This window comes from Emydura macquarii, unplaced genomic scaffold (assembly GCF_026122565.2).
Source record: "Emydura macquarii macquarii isolate MOO-44397 ecotype Brisbane River unplaced genomic scaffold, CSIRO-AGI_Emac_v2 contig_1551, whole genome shotgun sequence".
Taxonomy (NCBI): Eukaryota; Metazoa; Chordata; order Testudines; family Chelidae; genus Emydura; species Emydura macquarii.
In genome coordinates this window covers 12,857,415-12,876,553 of record NW_027131688.1, presented here as the reverse complement: position 1 = coordinate 12,876,553, position 19,139 = coordinate 12,857,415, and the positions used below count along the sequence as shown (strand labels likewise).

The 19,139-nt window shown below is 44.2% G+C and overlaps 1 long non-coding RNA gene across 1 annotated transcript in view; it reads left to right on the top strand.

Annotated features, from left to right (window-relative positions):
• The first annotated feature begins 2,032 nt into the window (after positions 1–2,032).
• LOC137157552 (uncharacterized) overlaps positions 2,033–19,139 on the top strand; it is a 48,727-nt gene continuing 31,620 nt past the window's right edge. The window contains exon 1 of the long non-coding RNA XR_010921141.1: positions 2,033–2,174. This is a non-coding gene — a long non-coding RNA (uncharacterized lncRNA). The remainder of the gene's footprint in view (positions 2,175–19,139) is intronic.

Here is a 19,139-nt window from a genome sequence, read left to right as displayed (position 1 = left end):
GTAAGGCACTATAAAAAAAAGCAATAAACATATTTATAAGATAAATTGGAGACTGAAGCCCAACAAATATGAGAAACCATGTAGTCTTAAATACTTCTGTCTGACCTCTAAGTTGATAAATAATATGTTAGTGTCAGATATTCCATCAAGAGCTTATATACGTATAGTTACCTCTGCACGACTCTCAGCAAAAGGAATTCACACCTTAGTAACTGTTTGCAGGATCTGTCCTTAGTTTGCATTGCTAAAGTATGTGGGCAGTTCTAGGCTGGCATCTTGCCTGGTAACCAGCTCACCTGGGTGACGCTGACAACAGTCATATCAAACATAAGCTACCTTTCTTCACTTTCAAAGCCCTTCATGGCCTAACTCCAACCTACTTATCTCACTTTCACTACTGAAGCATCAGCTCCCACGTCTGATCAGCTCATGATGCCAGCCTCCATTGCCATTTGTTAAATTATCAAACAAGCATCTTCGTGTTTTCTCCCTCACTTGGGAGAAGCACTCCACAAAATATCTGCAAAGCTACCTCATTAGCCTCCTTAAAACTCTCCTTTGCTGTGATGCCTACAAAAACATTGACAACAGATAGGCAGTCTGGAGTGCTGACACCACTGCCTATTATGCTGATCAATATTGTCTCATTGTTTCCTTGTACTCTGTATCCATTTGTTGTCTCTTGTCTTATACTTTGAATGTAAGATATTTGGGGATAGGAGATTTTTGTTCTATTTGTATAGTGACTAGTACAATAGGCTCCTAGGTGCTATTACAATACTAACAACAATCTGGCATCACCAACGCAGTTCTACACCTATATTTCTCAGGGCTTATCCCATTCCCTTTATGCAATATCTGAACACCATTAAATCTTTTAAATTGTTTATCCTCACAACATCCCTTTGAGGTAGAGATGTATTGTCCCCATTTTACAGATGGAGAACAGAGGCATAAAAAGACTTGATCAAGGTCACACTGGAAGACACTCATGGGGTCAAGGCATGACCTTTGGTCTCCCAAGTCCCAAACTAGTACCATAACCATGACACCATCCCTTTTGTACAGGGCTGACAGATTGTTAAATGCTGCTTTACATTTCTTGCAGAAGCTAAAAGGGTGAGGTGGATGAACGCTTTACTGCTAACATCACAGCAAAATCAGATTATATTTGTAAAGTTTTCATTTAATTATGAAATTAATTATAAGGCTTTCAAAAATATGATGTTATGTAAACATTATCTTCACAATAAATTAAAATGGAAACTAACTATCTGCTTATACAAGCCACACCACAATACTCAACACCTCTCACCCCCTGAAACTCTCAGTCATTAAGATCAACCAACCATAAACAAACAATTCTTTTAAAAAAATCACACCCTTACCACAAGCAGAGTTTTAACTCCTGAGTGACTTCAGGCTGTCCACTAAACACTTAACTCCTGCATTCACGTGTTCACAGAAGGGGCTCAGATACCATCATGAGAGGTGGCAATATAAAACCCTAAAATCAGGAGATTTTGTGCTTGGACTAGCGAGTGATGGTGACAATTTTGGAAGACTTATCGAACACTATAGCTCCCGATCTGCACACACAAACTTATCTCCACATCAAGTGTCACCTACAAGCTGCACCGCCTGTATGCTAAAAAACTAAGAAAGAGAAGGTCAAGTTTGCTCTAGTTGAGGTGCAAGGGCCGGGTCCCTCCTCTCCTAAGACTGAGGGGCAGCACTCAAACCCCACAGCAGCCTCTCAGCCAGGCTGGCACCATCTCCTTGTTCTGTTTGTACAGCACCGAGCACAACCGACAGCTGGCCGGGGACTGGGGCACCAATGTCTGCTGGGGGACGCAGCCAGCCCCTACCAAACCCACACAAACCCCAGCATTTCTAGGCTCTGGAACCAGCCCTGTGGCTCGGGTTGGGGGCAGAGGCGGCCACCCCAGCCGGGACCTCGGGGCGGTTTGCCCCGCCCGGCTCATTGGAGGCTGCCCCGCCGCCGGGCGTGGGGAGCGCGCCAGGCTGAGGGCGGGAGGCGGCAGAGCCCGGCTAGCGGCAGCGCCTCCTGGGCAGCCGCGTACCTGGGGGCGGATCGGGGCTGCCGGCGCCGATGGAGGAGCCCCGGCGGCGGCTGACGGGCCCGAGTCTCCCCGCTGGTTTGCACAGGGAAGGTAACCGAGGCAGGCGGGCCCAGTCCAGCGGCGGCGGGGGGGGGGAGAGGAGCCGGGCCGGGGGCGCCTCCCTCTCCGCCCGGGCCGCCGCCGCGGCAGCTGCAGCGAAGGGGAGGCTGCTACCGGGCGCCCCCTGAGGCGGCGCGGCCGGGTTCCGGCGGGCGCGGGACTCACCTCACACGCGCGCGGGGGTGGGGGAGCCGCGGCGGCCCCGCGCGCTGACGGCAGGCGGCTGCCCCTCCCCCCGCCGCTCACTGACGGACACGCCCACAGCCGCCGCCATTTTCCCGCCGCTGAGGGCCGGGCCGTTGTTGTCCCCCGGCCCATCGGGAAGCCGGCAGCTGCTGTTGTTCTCTAGTCGTCTAGCCGCGCCGCCGCGCGAAACGGCCTCGGAAATAGCCGCTCGGCGGCCGGGCCCGGGGCTTAGCCCCAGCGGGCGGGGTCTGGTGTACGAACGGCGGCTGCTGCGCCCCTGCTGTTTTTGTAGGGCCCGCACAAAGTGGGCTTGGCGCTCTCCTGCTGTTTTTGTAGGGCCCGCACAAACTGGGTTTGGCACGCTCCTGCTGTTTTTGTAGGGCCCGCACAAAGTGGGCTTGGCGCTCTCCTGCTGTTTTTGTAGGGCCCGCACAAACTGGGTTTGGCACGCTCCTGCTGTTTTTGTAGGGCCCGCACAAAGTGGGCTTGGCGCTCTCCTGCTGTTTTTGTAGGGCCCGCACAAGCTGGGTTTGACACTCTCCTGCTGTTTTTGTAGGGCCCGCACAAAGTGGGTTTGGCGCTCTCCTGCTGTTTTTGTAGGGCCCGCACAAACTGGGTTTGGCGCTCTCCTGCTGTTTTTGTGCGTCCTGCCGTAGCCTGCACTGCCATGTCAGGCTCTCATGCTCTGGCGGCTGACGTTAGTCGCCATGCGGGCACAAGGGATAGGGGTGTGACTTTGACTTAGCCCCATGCCGGGGGTGGGATCTCCCCCAAAGTGCTGTGCGGGCTGAGATGAGGGTTTAATGGGGACGGTGGGCATTGCCTGCTGCCCCCACAGGCTGCCCTGCCTCTGCCATTCCTACTCATCACTGCAGATGAAGAGCACTCATCCCAAGCCCTGTGCACCCTTAACACTTAGTTAAAATATACATTTGTTCCTGCTCACCCACAACACTGAAGCTGCTGCAGCTGTGCAGACTCACTGGTAGCATCTTGGGGCCCCACTCATGGATTTGGGACACATTGTGCTAGGCACTGTGACTAGAGCATTGCAACCTAAGGGGACCCGATTGCAGGGGTTGGGTCAGCTCTGAAAATGACAATCTCGGGTAGGATTTGGGTCAGCTGTGCTCAGGTCAGCTCTGGGTCTGGATCAGGCTTTAAAATTAGACCTGAGCACGCCTGTACTAAGCACTGTACAAACCATGTAACAAAAGATTGTCAGTTCCGCAAAAAGTGCGTACAGTAAGATAAGACAACAGGTGGATACAGATTGTGGAAGGGGGTGACATAATCTGACAACGAGACAGCTTGCTGAGCTACCTACTCCTGCTGTCTCTTTACCCAATCCAGTTATTTATATTTTTTAAAAATGACTTGCTATTTTCAGATACATTAGGTACTACTACAAAAGCCAGAGACATTCCCCCCAAAAAATTTGATAGCTAACAGTTAGGCTGTGACATTCAAGTTCAAATATTATAAACCACTATATGGATCATTTAAAAACAAACAGACATTCTGGAAATTATCAGCTAAGGTTAATTATACAGCTTTTGCACAACTGTAATACACAATTAATACACATCTGTAAACTGGGCCTTTTTGGCTGTGCAGCACCAAAATAACCATAACTCTGGCCCAGCAGTAGTTACCTGGGAGATGGAATAGAAGGGGTCTTTGAAACAATTTTATCTATCCATAACAAACAAATTCATTTTGCCAGTCAATGCTTTCCTTTCAGTTGTAAAGTGGCTGTGCCAACTCTAGTGTTCTTTATGCCCATCGGCCATCCGCATGACAAATATTGTATAAAATCCTCAGTAGACAAGCAGCATACTAAAGACCATCATTCTCCATTCTACATTGACTCCATCTCTCCGTAGGTCTTTGTAAGGCACTTATCAGTGTAGTATCTGACCACAAATCTAATTGAAGTGACATCAACATTTCAAGTATCAGCAAGTACAGAGCTAATGTATCTTATGTACACAAACCTCCTAGGCCCAGATCATGAAATTATAACATTGACATAAAAAGAATCAGTTTTACCCAGTTGACAAATAACATACTCATAACTGGCTTCATGCATCAGCATCTGTACCAGTACAGTGTTTTCCTAAAATTTAAGGATTCTGCAAATGTAGACTGCAGACTTCTTAAGCCTGTTATGAAATTAGATGATGGCTAGTAGCTACTCTAAATTTACCCTGCTATTGGCCTTTCTAGGGGCTGGTCTACACTTACCTGGAGATTCGGCAGCAGTCGACGGGAGTTACGCAAACTACACAGAGTAGCTTGCGTAACTCACATCGACTGCTCTGCTTCCCTTCTGCGCGCTGCGCTAGATGTTTGTTTGTTTTTCTGGACCCCAAAAGGGAGTGTTGGATGGAACAGTTGTCCTCTCACTATTTGGTCCACCAATTAGGCCTAATTTTTGACATACCAATTTTGGTTTATTGATTTTTGGTCCCATACTTTTCTTGTTTACCAGTCATTATTTTAACACAGCCCTTGAATTATATTAGTAGGCTTTTTAGTTTGCACCTTTTTCATTAACATTTATTATTATAGGTCATTGTGAGACTTTGTAAACTTACACTTTCACAGTGGAGCTTACAATTAGGGTAAATTTGCAGGTCCAAGTATCATAACACACGCTAGAGAGCTTATTTCTTTCTAGCTGATTTATTCCATTAAAATAAATCCACCTACCTTACAAATAATTAAACTTTTCATGCAAGTGAGGGCAGTGCATTGTTTTCTAGTGGCAGAGAGTTTCAGTAATATTTCTAAATTATCATTTGTGCAGGGTTTATGATTTTCATTCTTCCAATATAGGGAACTTTGTTGATGAAAGTTTCAACTCACTGCCAGCCTGTCTACTAAACATAAACTGAGTTGTTTCATCAGTTCACAGCTAAGTAACTAATCCCATACGGCATAAAAAGAAATGTAAGCAGGAAAGTATCTACCCTATCAAGGTAGGATTGTAAAGTGCTTTGGAATTTACAAACAGAAATACATTCTACCTCCAATATTATTATTGTCAACTGAAGGGAGAATAGACTTGCAAGTGAACTAATGACCAGTTGCAGTTATCTTCCTTTCATCTTCTCAGTTTTCATTTAGGATAAATAATAGCTCTTTAAAGTCAAGCACTTTAGTAGTAAACTGAGTATTTTTTGTTGATTACATAGCTAGATTTTTTTCCTTTTCTTTGCTTGCAGTTAATGCAAAAATCTCCAGATTATGGAGACAGTTTAGTTAAATATTTGATGTTTTGGGAAGGGCTCTCCTGTCTTGGAAGTCTATTTCAATTGCAGTGTTTTGAAAAGCTATCACAGATCTGAGGAGAGAGGGAATTACAAATTGCAAATCCGTGTGCTACGTGAATCACAAGTGACAACCCAGTATTGACTGAGGGATATTTTGTATCTTTAGTTTGACAATGTGTAACAATTCTGTGGCTGCATAGACTTCACAGTTGTCATTCATACCCCTATTCCATGGCCACATAGATTTCATGGTTATATAAGAGAAGATAGATAGAATACAAGACATTCTGCTCCAGGAACACTGACTCCTACCAGTAGAGCTCAAGGACAATCTGTATCTGCAGTATTAGTATTGGCCAGGTGTATTTATCTGTGCACAAGCTACAACATCACTTGCCCTTGAGCACCTCATTCACTAGAGGTCCGTGGTATACATACACTCTAGCTTAGCATTTCTCAAATGTGGCCACCAAGGGATTTTTCTGCAGCCATCAAAGCCTCCTGGGTGGAGACTGGGGATGGGGGGGACAAAGCAGTGGCCTGTCCCTGCAGTGTCCAGCTATTGCTCCTGGATGCTCTGCCTTGGTGTTTGCTCACTCTGCCAACAGGGGATCGGTGCCCTGCACTGCAGCCTCGGGGGGTTCTGGGCAGCGCCTCTGGAGACACGTGGGTCTGGTTTGTGTGCTTGGTGAGGGAGAAGCCTTCAAATCCGCAGATGGCTGGTGACAGTTCCTGACCCACCTTCCTGGGGGCGGAGGGGTTTCGGGGGTGGGTTCCAGCCCCACCTACAGCTTCAACTGCGGAGCTCCAGACGTGGGCTCTGATCTTAACCTTCCCCCGCCCCTCAGTTTCAGCTACAAGGCTCTGGCAATGGGTGTCAACCTCCTCTTGCTCCCCCCACCCCCTTGTGGGCTTCAGGCTTCAGTCCCCCGTCTGGCTGGCTGGCTTTGGTGGGTTTAGCCCGGGGTGGTGGGACTTGGGCAGATCCGGCCTTACTGGTCATCATGGTCAAGAGGCAAGAAGGGGGTGGATCTGGGGTGTGAGGCTGCAGAAGGGAGTTCAGGACAATGGGCGGAGAAAAGCAGCGGGGCCCCGTGGTGATGGAGGAGGGGGAGAGCCCAGGGAGGCAAGAGGGGGCCAGAGCGCACACACACCGAGTATATAGAAAGGTGATTATTTTTCCCCCCTTAAGTTGATAGTTAGTTAGTACCTACCTTCCTCTTCTAAATATATCTCCAAAACAAGCAGAAGAATAAAGGTCAGATCTCATTAGAAAAATTCTTAAGTGAAATTCCCACGATGCTTAGAGATCAACCATTGCTTTACAGTCCCCATCACAATCTCCACTTGCTGCTATGGCATTAAAAACCATTAGACTGACTGGTAAATCTGCAGGTTTCTCTAAACACATTTCCACTATAACACCTGAAATGCGCTTAGAGCTCTATGCTTTGTCATCCAGGCAACAAGGAAGGTCTGAGATTTTTTTACTCTGCTAAAACCATAAAAAAATCCTAGAATATATGGTGGAGATAGGGTGAGGGGACTGGAAGAGAATGGAGAAGAGAGTCCTTGTTCTAGAAACTGAGGAACAAGCATCAAAAAGCTTGCAGGTATCGAGGCTGGCTTTGGAGGTGAGTGGGCCCTCTGGAGCTCAGTGAGATAGCCACTGCAATATTAGATGGCTTGCTTCACAGGAGAGGAAGTTCCTGAGTAAGCAGTCTGCTGTAGGGAAGATGAAGGAAGTAGCCCTGTATCTAGCTGTGCACAATGGAGCCCTAATGATGAGAAGATATATATGTACAAATTATAACCTACTCATTGGTTATGGTCTGATGCTTAATGTACTATAATAAGATTAAATAACCTTTGTCAGGTTGATGTTCATTTTTTCCAAAATGGGTCATGATTTCTTTTTAGTCTACTCTTTAAACCTTTGAAAACACTGCATTTGTGTGTGCAAGTGAATTCAAAATGGATTTTCATAATTTCTCCTCTAATAGGATTGGACAGATTCTCACAGTTTCTATTGCTAATACGATTCCCTGCAAATAGAGCAGAAGGTTCAGGAGAACAAAAGAAATGATCTAATTTTAGTAATGGTGCAGGCTGAGCCTATGTAACCTCACTCCTTCTTTTATTCTCCTCCCTTTTTGAATGTCAGTATCTCTCCCACCATTGATTTTTTTTCAGTTTGAACTGAATTCTTGTTGTGCATTGAAAACTTGGCACAATGGATTTTTAGATAGCTTCCATCCAGATGTATGCAACAGTTGGGAATTTTATCAATTAAATTCCAAATAATCTCAAATGATTTTATAAAAATCAATTACGCCAACTAGAGTTGTTTTTGTTAATCAGAAAACTGTAAATCTGAAATTCCATGTAATTCTAAATCTCATTTGTTTTAGCCATATAACATCCTTGGCAAATTCTGATTTGTGTTTTAGGAGTCTGTTGCATATGGTAGCTATAACACAAGTAGCAAATTTAGTTGTTGAAAGACAAAAGGCAATTTATTTTAGTCCAGTTGGTACACACAGTTTGCAGGACACCTAGGTACCAATTCAGCGAAACACTTAGACGTATGAATAACTTAAACACAGTAAATCCTGCTGAGGCTTTAACTGAAATCCTAGTCCTATTGAAGGCAATGGGACTATTAACATGCTTAAAGTTAAGCATGTGCTTAAGTGCTTCGCTGGATCAGGACCTCATGGAATAGTTCAAATGAGCATTGGTGAGGTTGAATGTTAAATACTAGGGTTCCCACAATTCTCTCTCAAATAAGTGAAGCAAACAAGCTATATTCCTAATCTGTGGGGCATAAAAATTTGATGTGAGTAGGAATCTGGAGTGCAAAACTGTCCAAGAAAGCAAAAAGTTCAAGAACAACAAGGGATGCAGTAAAACTTACTAAGGGAATTTAAAAGACCTTCCTTTCCATGCCGTATTTAATATGTGGAATGGACTACAAAAGCAGCAATATACTTGTGAATACAATACAAAGAAGCTAGATATAGAGTACTTAGATGAAAAAAATTACAGGCTACAAAATACTGGCCCAAAGTTTTATTTCAGCCCAAATGTCTCTTTCAGCCCATTTCAGTCACATTTAAAAATTCCTGCTGATCATTCAAAACAAGTAAATCAAATCCATTAAATACAGAACGGAAATGTTTATATAATGGTCAATGCTACCATGTTGTCGCACAAGAATGAATTCCTGTGGTTATTGTAACAGCACACAGTTGTATGTAAGGTATTATTTATGTAGGGCCCAAAAGTGTGCATTAGGGTATATCTGATGTATTTTAGGATCTGCTTTAGGCAGTTTTGCCAACTACAAATGTTCAAAAATTATGAGTCAATCCCCCAAAATTATCAGACTGTTTTAAAAATTATGAGATTAAAAAATACATTGTGTTTTTATTTGCTGTCTGCTTTTGAGTCTTGGAGGGGTGGGAGTCACATTTTCAAGCTTTTCCAAGGAATCATGAGGGCTCAAAACCTATTTTTTTTTAAAAAGCTGAAATATAGTCCAAAAGTTGGTGCTTTAAGGCCCCCCTCCTCCCCTCCCCCAAAAAACCCAACCCTTCCCCTCCCCTCCTAATAACACTTGCAACAAAATCATCTGTGGCTACAAAGGAAGATAGGTCCCTGCACTGAAATGTTCACATTCTAAGCAGCAAACTGAAAAAGGAAGAAGGAAGGAACTTCCCTTTCACAATTCTTCCCCCACAGTTGTTTCCCCATGCACTAAGGGGCTCAAGTTCTACAACATAAAAGCTTTGCAAAATACACCACCAAAGCTGGTATAATACACCACAGCTGTCAACCCATCCCTTCCCAGACATGTCCAGTGTTGCTTAGTTCTCTTCCCTCTCCGATATAGTCACAGTTCTGGAGTAGCTGGATAACTCTGCTAAAATGACCAGCAGTGAAATAGTTAATGTTGATGGCTACAGCATCATTGTTAGGCACTGGCATATGCTAGGGACAGGGTGGAGTCCTGGCAGAGCTCAATGGGAAAGGCCTGGGCTTCCCCGTGCAAGTGCCGGGCAACGCACGTCACCCACCCTGTAGGCGCCTGCATTCTTTACTGTGCCAAAGGGGAGGGCAGTGGAAGTGATGTGAGCCCTCTGATGCACATTGATGGACCAGACCACCTGCTCCCCAGAGCATCGGGACTTCACTTGTGACGTGCTCTTGTGTTGGGTGCACAGTGGGGGCCCGGAGGCGCCTTATCATTCTTTCTGACTCCCAGCACATGGGCCAGCCATTGTCAACTGCAACTGTTTGGTTGTGAATTTGTGAATTTGGTTGTGTAACATTAAGAAATCCCAGCAGCAGGCCTCAGACTCTGCCCCTGCAGTATTTACACTGGAAGTCCTTCCAATAGAAACCCACACTCCCCTCAGACTTCTTGGTGAATTTCTAGCAACCACTTTCAACTGTGGCAGTGGCACCAGTTTGACTGAAGATTGTTTCCTACTGCAGAACAAGAACCTTAGCACACTCATAATCTACTCAGATCAATAACCTGGAGTATTAAAGGGTCCTTAATAGCAAGTAATTAAAGAGAACCTTTCAGACTGGGGATGGGCCAGAAGGAGTCTTACAGATGTTAGACTTCAACAAAAGTCTATGGATCTTGAGTTGTTTTAATATTTTTTTCCTGTGACCCTTTTGCAATAATTAAAGATTTCTGACGAAACAAGGGTTTGCTCCCACCTCCTTCAGTGATGCTATAATTATGAATTTGTGACATCACACGCCTGTCCATAAGAACATGTCATGCCATCCTAAACTCAAGCGTATAACTTCATTGGAGTGTCAGCCAGGAGCAGCCAGGTCACGAAGCAGGATGTTCCTGTTCAAAACACAAATATCTGACATGATAGCAAAAGCAAATACAGAAAACAACTAGGCAAGTAAGCCTGTGCAAAAAGAATTGCCCTGGATATTTAACTTCCTGTATTGTCATGTGTATTCTAAAATCCTATTCTTGCAATAGTTAATTTTATAAAATATTTTCTGCATATGTGAAGCACTTGGATTCATAACTTCACAGTAGATATCACAGTAGATTCTTTCTATAAGGGTCTTCAGCCAGCCAGTCAGGCCCACTGGTTCTGCACCCTTATCTAACAATAGTGGGAAAGTGGGACATCCCTGCTGTGTGTCTCTAGATTATGCCAAAGATGGGGACACAGAGGCTATGAAATCTCTCATGAACTGGACTCTCCATAAAACAGATTATTAAATGCCTAGAGAATCCATCTGATTTTTTCTTTATCTCTGCCTGGCCATCTTTCCCTCTTGGGGACAGTGGTATTTAGTGGTTAATACAGGGGACAGGTACTCAGGGCTCTTGGATTCTTTCCCCAACTCTGCCACCAATCTTGGACAATTCACTTTACTAGAGATGGACTCAAAACTAAATCCCCTGATCTGGTATTTTGGAGTCCGACCTGAATCCAGCTTTCTTAGCTTTATAATGGATGAACCAAAATCCTTCCCCAAGGACATTTAGGGTGAAATCTTGGCCCCCAGTGAGGTCACTGGGAAGTTTGCCATTGAGTTCAATAGGGCTTGTGCCTTTGGCCCATTCTAAGGTCTGAAGTCTGAGCTATCTGCTTTTGTTTTTACTCAAGTAACTTAGGCTACTTCAGAAACCTGTAGCTTCCTTCCTTTTACCCAACAGCATCGTGTTTTTCTCAACAGATGAATGTACTGTACTCACTTTTCTAATCACTCAATATAACATTTCTTGGGCTTCTTTCTTGAGTTTTCCGCTGCAAATTCAACGTTAATGCATTCTATGTAGCAATTCACCCTCATTACCACCAGGGGAAATCTCAGCGCTGTCAGATGGGTGTATTGTTATGCAGCATCTTAGTTTCCCTGCGGTGGCAGCTGTCTTGGAGCTTTCCAGCATCCTAGCAGTGAAACATAGGTGAAATGCTGGTGCTGCAATTAAATTAATGTGTTAAATGGTTGGGTAAAGGAAAAAACTCACTCTAAAAAACAGAGAAGGGAATAATTTTATCTTACTTTCTTGTCCTCCTTTTCTATCACTGGTGCTGTAGGCCCCATCTATTTTAAAAACTCACATTACCCAAATCCAATCATACCTAAGACGATCCTCCATCCTTAGAAGTTTTTAAGGCCTGGCTTAATAAAGCCCTGGCTGGGATGATTTAGTTGGGGTTGGGCCTGCTTTGAGCAGTGGGTTGAACTAGATGACCTGAAGTCCCTTCCAACCCTAAGCTTCTATGATTCTATGAAGAGTGAGTGCATTCAAAATGCAGATCCAACTCTTGCAGCTCAGGACTGTCTCTACACTGAACCTCTCTGTGCTGTAAAACAGATAAAATACCCACCTGGCAGGGGTCTTGTCAGGCTTAATGAGTACAAAAGTGATTTGAAATCCTTGAATAAAAGAAGCAATGTAAGTGCAAAGTATTATTATTCTATTAATGTTCAGTACTCATAAAACCAAGAGAGTGGACACCAGATTAACCTCAATGCACTATACTTTCCTAAGTCTGTTTCATTTAATTTTGGTAACATCCTTGCTGAATTGGTGAGCATCCAAAGCCAGACCTAAAGGTCTACTCTCCTACCTTGCCACTAGAGTAACGAAAACTTATTATATATTCCTTTGTGACAAGTAACAGCTCATTACAATTTATGAGATGCTTTCAGAAGTCAGCAAATGATAGTGAATTCACAGTTGGGCTGAACATAGTTTATCCCTCGAAATTATGAAATGTGGGGCAGTTTATATAAGTGCCAATCAGCTGAGTCTAGAAGGAGTCCTACTGCTAACGCTTTCTTCTATACTCTTGTTATGGGCCCTTACACAGAAGGAAGTACATTTTGACAGGATACAAATCTGTCTCTGGAGTTTTAATTAGGGGAAATGGCAGACTCATTTCTATGGGGAGGAGAGTTGAGGGATAAGCCGGTTGCTATGCGATTGTTTTTATTTACAGTAAATAGAATATCCTCATTGCAGAAGTGTTTCTAACGTGAGATAAAGCTGATCTTTTTTTTTTCCCAACTGTCTTTTAGTGCCCTCTTGAGGACAGAAAATTACAAAAAATATAAATCTGCTTTCTTCAGTTACAGAAGCTTCCCTTGCTCTTGGGATTGCTGAAATAAAAACGCAATTCTTAGTGTATGTAGCTGGAAAATCATTTACATTTTTAAAGCAAAGTTCCATGTAACAGATAAACAACTAAAAATGAAATCAGTGGACCATTTTATACCTAGTCTTGGAGATGGGGAGATGGACGAGGTGACTCTCGAGGGCCCTTCCAGCCCTACACTTCTATGGTTCTGTGATTTTAGTGCCATCATTTACATTTTTTAATGTATCAGTCTAGAAAAAGCTCTTGCCTCTCGATAGGATTTCCTGTGCATTCCCAAAATAATGCCATACACAAAAGCTTCACTGAAAAAAGAACTAAGGTTGATAAGTGTAATGTCACTACAACATTAAACCCTTAAAAGCAAGGAAAAGCCAAGTTATGGGATACCTTCTAACTGTACCCTAATGCCCAAACAGCATGTTCCCACTGAGAATAACAGAGAGTAAGACTCTGGATCACTGCAAAGTAATACTTTCTGTCTTCAAAAGATAAGGAAACACACTAAAAACAACGTAGTAGTCTCTCTCACAGTCTGGCACAAAATCTTAATTACAACCTCAGCAGCATTAACAACTATTCAGTGCTGACATACGTGCGCAGGTTAAGTGAGTGGTGTGACTGAGAACTATGTCCCTGCGGCTGGTAAAAGCCAGTGGGGAGGTAATGAGTTGGATGTGATTGCCAATATTTCTTTGAGAAAACACCAGCTGCCAGCTTCTCTTGAAGAATTGATTGTTGGATCCCTAGTCCAGAAACCATCTCTTGCCACAATCCCACCAAATAGTACCTAGCCTTGAACCTGGGTTAGGGACGACAATTCTAGCAAAATCTGGTGTTCTCAGGGCTCTTTGAATCAGCCAGTTAGATTTTAGGCTGGGCTAGAGTTTGTTTGTGAAGATCAGGGGTCCATGCTGATTTATTTATTTATTTGATCTATTGGCAGCTCACGATGTAGCTAACTATGGGGCATTGTTGGCATGACCGTGAACGCTCGCAAGGGCAGATAGGTTTGTTCCAGTGGCTCTGCTCCCCGCTTTCCAAAAGAGTCTACACAGAAATATTGGGCAATTTCTCACTGTTCCCGCTCAGTGTACAAATGGACCTTTCAGGAAGTGAGTGTGTGGGGACTACAGTGTTTTAAACATGTGTTCAACATCAATCTTCATATTTCCATCTCTTCCTATCCCTGCTGGTGCAGCTCAGTGACTTACCCAATAGCTAATGGAAACTGCAGCAGGGATGAGGGTTAGCTGGTTGAGACTCAACTAAGAAAAGATAGAGAGAACTCCTGGAGGTAGGAGGAAACATCGAACATTATATCAGCATCCGCAAATGGAGTAAGACGTTGCTTGTTATTTGTTGCTCAGGTCTCCAACCTGGGAGGGGTTTTACTGGATTTCCACTTGCTTCTGGATATTTAGGCAGTAACAGCTGTCAAGAGCCTGTCATTTGCATGTGGCAATACAGTTTTGTCCCGTTCTTTCCAATGTGAATCTTAGCATGGTTACTCCTATGTTTGTCACCTCACGACTGGAGGTGCTGTAACTGCTTGGAAATTGCAGCAGGTATAGGCTGTGGCAGCCACTTAGGCAGGGACTCAAGCAGACGGCACATTATTCCTGTGCTCTGTTAGCTGCACTGGCTACCAGTGGCTTCCCAAGTGACGTTTAAGGTGTTGGTTTTTATGTATAAAGCTCTGCTTGGTTTCAGTCTGGCTCCTTGAGTGACAACCTTTCTCCCATGATACTATGACAGCTGCAACTAAGAACGCCCAGGGAGCAAGATGTCCTTAGCAAGGGGTTCTTGCCTTTAGAATTCACTTCCCCCAACTGCTCTGCCAGAGCCAAGATTTGGGGTCTATTTACACTGCTATGTGAGCCTAGGGTTAGTAGAACTCGAGTTTGCAGGCCTTGGTTTTGTTACTTATGGCTTGAATGTCCACACCCATTTGTAACCCCAAGTAGGAATCATTGAACCCTGGATCCCAACTTGGGTCTCCAGCATCTACACTACATTATGTGGGCCTTAGTTCAACCACTCACATCCTAGACTACTTCCTAGCACCCTCCCAAAACGTGACTACTCTAGCCGTTTGTTTATGGTGCAGTGTGGGAAAATGTGACTGTCCCCCAAACTTAGCTGTCCAGGGGACAAAGAAAGTCTGCTGTGGGATTGTGGGATGCTTTCGGCGGGCTGCACCTACACTGCAAAGCAACAGGGCTTGAACCCTGGGTCCCAGCTTGACTCAAGCTCAGATCGTCCCCCCTGGGGGGTCCTGGGACCCTGGGTTAGCACAATTTGTGTATAGAGGGAAGCAGGGGTTAGGCTTGAGTCTGAGTTCAAACCCTGGGCTTACATTGCACTGTAGACATATCTTTGGTGAGCAGAAGGACATCTAAAAGATGCCTCCTTTCCTTTCCCGCCTTGTGTTATAGGAAGGAAACAATAAGAACAGAGATCATTTCTGGAATTAGGAAGGTTTTTCAGGTTTGCTTTTTAATGTCCCTTGGGCCTGTTTTTGATGAAGTTTTGTATTTTAATATCTCTGCCGCTCCCAGAGAATTTTTGATAGTCCCAATTAGGAATAACTGGATACAAATAAAGAGCAACTTCCCAAGTCGGAAGAGAAATCCCCTACAAAGAGTTGCTCATTTAAATTTAGCAGCAAGTCCCTGTTGCATTGAAAAGTGGGTGTCTTGAGCCCAAGAAGAGACATGACATTAATAAAAGCCTGGGTCACTGCCACACCAAGGAACAGCGAGGTGTAATTCAGGATTTCATGTCAAAGTATCACTGGTTTATTTCCATTGTACCAATCACCATTAAAAATCTCTTTAACCTTTTACTAAAGAGGGGGGATGAAAAGCAGTTAATACTTTAGCTTTAAAATGCTTTAAGTAAAGTTTTCAATTTAAAATATGTATTATTTTCCTTTTGCAGTATAGAGCCTTTTAAAGGAGGAAAGTCATGCACGACAGATTTTTAGATGATATGAACTGTCCTTTTTGGGAGGAAAAATTAGTGAGATCGTCTGATGCTCTTGTTGATGTCAGACTGTATTTTCTTTGAGACAAAATAAGACAAACACACAAAAGGCGGCAGATAAGAACAGCAAAGATAGAAAATGCGGCTTTTGTCTCTGGTGTTGATTTTTATTTGCAGCCTCCCTGCTGGAGAAACACAGGCCCAGCATGTGATCTGGTCCACCACTCTGAGACTTGGCAAACTTGTACCAGCATCAGGCTGTTTAAGGCAGTGCTGTTATCTTCCCTCTGCTAGCACAGGCTCCCGGCAGAGTTGCAAAAGGTATTGTCACAGTGATTGAACCAGACTCTTATCAATGGTGTACCAAGGGAGGAGGGTGGGGGGGAAGCCCTTCATGACACGCAGGCAGGGTGGGGAGTGCAGGAAGATCTGAGGGACAGCTGCCGCCAGCCCCCCACAGAGCCTCCTGTGCCCCCCTGCTCATCATGAAGGGCCAGTCCAGCACCCCAATGCCCCCAGACCAGGGGGTGAGGCCACCCCGTTCGAGCCGGTGCCGATCTGCGGGGCTGGACTAGGCCAGGCTCCACCATCCCACACAAGAGAAGGTAAGTGGCATGTTCCCCTCCCACCCCTTCACAGGTACAGACAACCCCCTACCCAGGGCAGATGGGGGGCAGTGCTGTCTTGTGGGAGACGGGGACCCCTCTTGCCCTGCGCGGGGGGGAGGTATGAGGTCTGGAGGGAGGGGGACCAAATGTAGGCTTGGCCCCCAGGCACTGGAGACCCACGGTATGCCACTGACTAAATAAAGGCAAAAAAAGAAGAAGAGAGGAATAGGAAAGAGATGAAATAAGGGGAGGAAGGAAAATTACACACAAGGAATGGGTGAGAGCAGGCACCCAAGGCTCACATGCCTGGTGTTGTCCAGCATTTAGCTGAAGCCCAGTGGAGGTGGTGGTGTCATCTGGTTACTTCTCTGGCCCCGTCTGGTCAGGATGCCTTTCAAGATCAGGATGACAAAGCCCCATGGTTTCACAGTGGATCCTGGTGTCCGAGGAGGCAGAGGGGGAGGACCCATGATGGTAAAGCTTGCTCCTTCCACTCCACACATCCCCCTCTACTCCCATTTAGTGACCTCAAGCTAAACAATGTCCAAGAAGGGGTAGCAACCTCCCTCTGTTAGAAGTAGCCAGAGAAAACACACTGCAGTGATTTCAATTATCAACATTTCCTTCCATTGCAAGAATTTTTCTGCTCACTGTTACGTCAACCTGTGACTTTACTAGAAGCCTTGAAGACCCTTTAGCACCGTTCCTTTGACGTAAACAATTCCTTTCATTCCAATCTCGCTCCAACATTTACTTTCATGAATAATTTTATGTAACAGGCTGAGTTGAACTTTTGTTGCCTTGGACAACTTACAATACAGGCCTCTGCACAGCACTCCACTATAAATCCAGACCAGCTCTCCCCTTCTCAGAGGCCAGAGTGGTCCCCTTGCATCCTCAAACACCACCAGTCTGTGAAACACCCACTGCTGTGCATTCCTTAATCCCTCTTGTTAGCTACCCAACTCCCTCAGCCTGCCCAGATTATTTGCCAGGAATCAGAGAGCTCTCTTTGCTTTCTTCCATCCGACTGAACTTCCATTTTGAACTAAATTAATTTACTTCTAAGAAAAAGATTTGGTGTGACACAAGAACACAATTTTAATGTTTCCTGTTCACCACGCTGAGCATGTGAACAAAGTCAGGGAAGGAAATGGCTTTTGTTATACTTTCTAAGATGGGCTACTTTTCTTGAGTAGGGGGAAGAACACTAAATCAGAAAACACAAGCTGAACCATAACTTTATTCAAAGAACAGGATCTTTGAAATCACTGGGTTTACTCAGGTGAGTAAAGTTATACCTGTGCCTAGATGATTGCAGGATTGGGGCCTGAAATAGAAAGGAGGTGGCAGCATAACAATAGTTCTGCCTCACGTCTCACAGAGCAGATCAAAAATAATGATACCATCTGAATAAAGAACAAACATAATCATCAACCGCTAAATAGTTCTAGCAAATAAGCACCTTCTCCATAAAAGTAACTACTGCTGGGAAAAATGGTACCAAATATTAACTGTCACTTTATGCATCCCACCTTAATCAACATGCATGGATTACCTCTGATGTGTTCTCAAAGCTGTTACTTAAATACCACTTAAGGTCAATTAAATAAACAAAATTTTAACGCCTAATGACATAAAGACATAAATAACATAAAGACCTGTAATGGTCAAATGATTTGGTGTTTCGCCCTTCTTGATTTAAAACAGCAGTGAAAACGGTTGGACCCCTTGAAGGTGATTTTGAAGATGGAGAAGTGCCTGTGCTGCACAAACAGCAATCAGAGACAATTAAGCAAACTGGGACAAGTGGTTCATTCTCTGCAGAGCCTGCATAGGAAATTGCACTTTACATTTCAGTCCCATTGCATTCGAAATAAGGCCCCCAGCTAAGTCATTTTTCAAGTCCAACTCCAATCAAAAGGTATTGCTTAAAATCTTCCTATTACTGTAGAAGTGAAAGGAATGATTGTCTATGCTGATGAGCCTAGAGGATTGGCTTGGAAAGAATTTGACAGTTTTGTCTCCCAGTCCCATTACAATGTTATTACAGACCCTGAAGAATACTGACAAGGCCTGAATGCTAGAATGAGTGTTGGGGTTGTTTAGGATAACTCTCTGTGACTGCAGATTTTGTACTGCTTCTCTGAGATACTGGGTATAGATTTTCTATCCAGGTTTACTCTTAGGCTGATTCTCAGGCAGCCTTTAGAGTTACTGATTAACAGATTGGCGTAAACGTTAACAGAATACAGAAAATAGAAAAATGTGAAGGGTGAAAAAAATAAGGAATTTTAGAATGAATTCTAAATCCCCATTCTGCAGCTCTGTCTAGTTAAGAGCTTGTGAAGTATGCACTGATCATGAGCAATATTTCTATGAGACCTTTATAGTCAGCGTAGACTGTTCTTAGCATACGATTAATGAAACAGTATATTTATGTGTGGAAGTTGCATCATTCCAGTGATTTTCTTTGTAAAGGCAGAAATGTATTGTACTTTCATACCCTTTAGAGCCTGAGGCTTTTCACAGCACTCCAGGTGCCTAAAATTGGACACCTCACTTTTATTTAGATGTTTAAATACAGATTTAAGTACCTAAATTTCAAGGCTTGAAAATGTTGGCCTGTATTAAAATCACTTTTATTAGTGTTCACACTGTTAGTGGGGAAAGAGGAGGAAAGGTCACACGGGGGAGATGGAAATACAGCTCTGTGTCATTTACTAACTAGGGGATATG